This window comes from Lathyrus oleraceus, chromosome 5, assembly GCF_024323335.1.
Source record: "Lathyrus oleraceus cultivar Zhongwan6 chromosome 5, CAAS_Psat_ZW6_1.0, whole genome shotgun sequence".
Taxonomy (NCBI): domain Eukaryota; kingdom Viridiplantae; phylum Streptophyta; class Magnoliopsida; order Fabales; family Fabaceae; genus Lathyrus; species Lathyrus oleraceus.
Genome location: NC_066583.1, coordinates 300,681,863 through 300,686,074, shown reverse-complemented (window position 1 = coordinate 300,686,074; position 4,212 = coordinate 300,681,863). Strand labels below are relative to the sequence as shown.

Sequence of the window (4,212 nt, the reverse complement as noted above, 5' to 3'; positions counted from 1 at the left end):
GCAGCCACGGTGGTTGCGGGTGTTATGGTCAGGTTGCCTATCGTTTGAGTAAGAGCATCTACCTTAGCATTGATATGGTCAAGACTACTTATTTCGTACATACCGCCTTTCGTTGGAGGTTTCTCTACGGAGGTTCTTTCGCTTCCCCACTGGTAGTGATTCTGGGCCATACTTCCAATAAGTTGGTAGGCCTTATTGTAGGGTTTATTCATCAGTGCGCCACCTGCGGCGACGTCTATTATCAATCTTGTGTTGTAGTAAAAGGTATGGATGATTAACCACTCTTCTAGACCGTGATGTGGGCAAAGCCTTATCATGTCTTTGTATCTCTCCCAAGCTTCAAAAAGTGATTCGTTATCTTTTTGTTTAAACCCGTTTATTTGGGCTCTTAGCATAGCCGTCTTACTAGGTGGAAAATATCGTGCTAAGAAAACTTTCTTCAACTCGTTCCACGTAGTGACAGAGTTGGATGGTAGAGACTGGAGCCAATCTCTAGCTCTATCTCTTTATGAGAAAGGGAAAAGACATAGTCTTATAGCTTTGGGGATGACACCATTCGCTTTCACTGTGTCTGCATATTGCAAAGACACTGACAAATGTAGGTTCGGGTCCTCAGTGGGACTACCTGAAAATTAGTTTTATCGTACGGCTAACAACAACAAAGGTTTTAGCTCGAAATCATTTGCCTCAATGGCAGGGGCAGCGATGCTGTTATGTGGTTCATCCTGCGAAGGGATGGCATAGTACTTGAGAGGACGGTTTTGCGGTCCTTCGGCCATCTCTGGTTGTATAACTGGTTCAGGAATAGGGATATTAGGATCGGGAAGATTTTTCTTGATACGATGTTCTCGTATCAGGTCTCTTATCCGGCATTCTAATCTTAGATAACGCTCTGGTTCGTCGAATGGTAGCTCTAATTTTTCGCCTTGAGAGCGAGTACTTGGCATACATTCTACAAATTAGAAAGGGAAATATATTTGTTTGCCTTAGTCTATACTGCGCAACACTGGAGTTACGATATCGACTAAATTAGTCCCCGGCAACGACGCCAAAAACTTTATCACGCAAACTTAGCATGTCTATAGGATTCATGACTGCAAAGGTGCTAGTTTTAAAGATTAGTCCAGGAAATGTGCATGCAGGGGCAGCAGTAGGTGCTAGTTTTAAAGATTATCGGACCCAAAGGATTAATAATCAAACTTACCGTTATCTAATGTTACTATGTAAATCTAAGGCTGAGGATCTCACTAGGAGTGGAGGGACGAAAAGAAATAACTACTAATGAAAATAGAATATTAATAAAAATATTTAATAGCGGGATATCGGTATGTGATGCATCAATCTTCGGGGATTCGATACATAGTCGGTGTCATCTTAAAGATCAAAATATTCTTCAGTAGAAATTATTTATTTAAAAGACTTTGTCTCACACTCTCGTTTTTATTGACTCTGACCATACTCTTAACCAGAATGCTTTGCTCTCATTGTCTCATTTGAATTTCAAAGTAATTTTTGGAAATAAATAAAGTCTAATTAATTCTAAAGCGCTCTCACTGTGTTTAGGATTAATGCCTAGTTTCAGCTATCCGGTTGAAATCTCAAACTCTCATTTTTATTGACCGTAACCTTTGCTTGCTTTGTACTCTCGTACGAAAAACAGTTTTGAATTTAGTACAATAAACTATAACCGAAAAATAATATTTTATAAAAGCCAACACCAATTATTTACGAATCTCGTCGTTTTGACAGTCTTTACATATTGATACCGATTGGTTTAGCCAAACATGGATCCGGAAACAAACATGATATTCAGATAATTAAGCATACAATAAGGCATAAGCAATTAAAATGGAAATTAGAATAAAACCTGGAATATAAACCGGAAACTTGGAATGAATGTTGATTCTTCAATTTAAACAATGCTGATACGCTTTGGCAATCAAGTATCCCGTTACAATCAAATTCGGATGCTTAAACAAAAATCGCATAAGTCCCTGATATGGAGAATCTATTACTTTACAAGGTAAATATCTGCCTAAAAATCTAACAACAAAATCTGGCTAAAAATATGCATCTCCGTCCTTGAAGACTAACATCTCTATATATACTCCCCACTCCTCTTTAAAAGTGGCCTTAAATATCTACTAGTGGGGGAGCAGTTGGTTGAAAGAGTAAAAACCAGGCGTGGCGAAAAGAGTGGAGAAGAACAAGGAGGACCGGGTTAGTGGCGGCTTCCACAACCCTAATTTGGTCCAAGTGGCGGGCGCCACTTTCGTATGTGATGGGCGTCACATTCATGTAATATGGTGGGCGCCACCCTTCATAACCCTTGTGGCGGGCGCCACTCTTCCAAGTGGTGGGCATCACCCTTCCAAGTATTGTGGGCGCCACCTTCATATTTTACTCCATTTTCTTCCCTTTTTCTTTTCTTTTTTCTATTTTCCTATTTGCTTGCCTAGACATCTCTTATTCGGTAAATACCCGAAATAAACATGAAATTCAGCGTAATACTATGGAAAATCAAGTAAAAAGCAATATATGTTAAGTCAAATATACGATACATTTTTGCGTTATCAGATTCCCTCTTGGAATCGGAGCACACCAAAATCGCTACCATCATCATAGGTAATGCTTCACTAATCCCTCATAATAGGAATTAGCTACTGGCACCCGATCCATCACAATGGGATTGAGGTTCACCAAAACTTGTTACCATCAACATAGGTAACGCTTCACTAATCCCCCATAATAGGAATTATCTACTCGCATACGAACCATCACCATAGAATCGAAGCTCACCAAAATTGGACCGAAGCCCGTACACCAAGATGCATGACTCTCAAATAACATGCATTAACACAACAAGGTTCACCTAAAGGATCCCCACACACATCTCATCATTTATGCATCACATCATTCATAATGCAACAATCAATTCATGTTACCACATGAATACTATCAACAAACAGTAGCAACTCATCAACATTCTGACATCATCGATATAACAACATAATTATCACACCATGATATTACAACAATGCAACGATTCATCAACCAAACGTATAAACCAATACATTTATTAACATATTAGGCATGTGAATATTATTAAAACATTTCAATAATCACTACCATGTTATAGGTCTGAGCATTAACTTTCTAATGCTTCAAACAACATCAAAATAAAATTTACGAAATACAAGTTATGACCAAAATCGCCGGGATGTGTCAATAATTTATTAACCGAACGTATGGACAAAAAATTCACCAACATAGTAGGTATAGGAATAATACTCAATAAATTAACTTATCACCATCACATTATATATCTTAGAGTCACCTTTCTAATGATTCAAACCCCAACCCTAAATGATTCACGAGTTGAAAGTTATGATCAAAACCGTGTACGAAGGCGTTAATAAAAAAGTTGTTGTTTTCTAAAATTGCCAACACAATTTTCATATTCTTCAACCCCAAAAACCTCCATAAAATAATCACCAAAATTATTTTATCCCTGAAACAAAGTTATATCCCTCTATTTCATACATCTAACGCTTCAAACGGCACTCGATTTGGACTTACGGATCAAAAGTTATGGCCAAAACTATTTTGACCGAAAAACACAAAAAGGCTCCCACACTGAGCGCGGTCGTGACAGACAAAATGCAGAATTTTCTGTGTTTTTCATCGTTGGAGGCCTTCTGGACCTCCGATTTCGATTCCGTAAAAAGTCAAACGCTCAGAAAATTACAACCCATGAAATATTCTAATTATCTAAAGTTAATTTACAGTTTTAACCCAATTAAATCATCTAATCATTGTTTTAAGATTATGCCTAAAACTTTCAAAATTATAACAATAGTGAATATAAGTTCAATTATCGAAATAGAAATAATATACGCATATAAGACACACGAAACTCATCATATAATCATCATATAACAATCATCATAGCATCCTAATTTAAAATTATGAATCAAAACACCAAACCCTAAGGAGGTTAAAGGTTCTTTCATTCTACCTTTCTACCATACCCTTTACTATTGGAAGAAGTTCTCACCCTTACCTGAATTCTTTACAAAAATTCTGAATTGAAACCTTCACTATCTTCCCTTGATCATCTTTCCTATTGCCTCTTTGTTCCTTTTTCTCAAATATCACGTATTGTGAAAATCTCCCTAAACCTAGGTTGCTCTTAACTTTTTATTTTTAGGG

General features: G+C 37.3%; 1 non-coding gene across 1 annotated transcript; it reads left to right on the top strand.

The window, feature by feature from the left end:
- The first annotated feature begins 288 nt into the window (after positions 1-288).
- Positions 289-395, top strand: LOC127088739 (small nucleolar RNA R71). The gene has a single exon (XR_007790562.1). It is a non-coding gene; the product is annotated as a small nucleolar RNA R71 (small nucleolar RNA).
- The last annotated feature ends 3,817 nt before the right edge of the window (positions 396-4,212 follow it).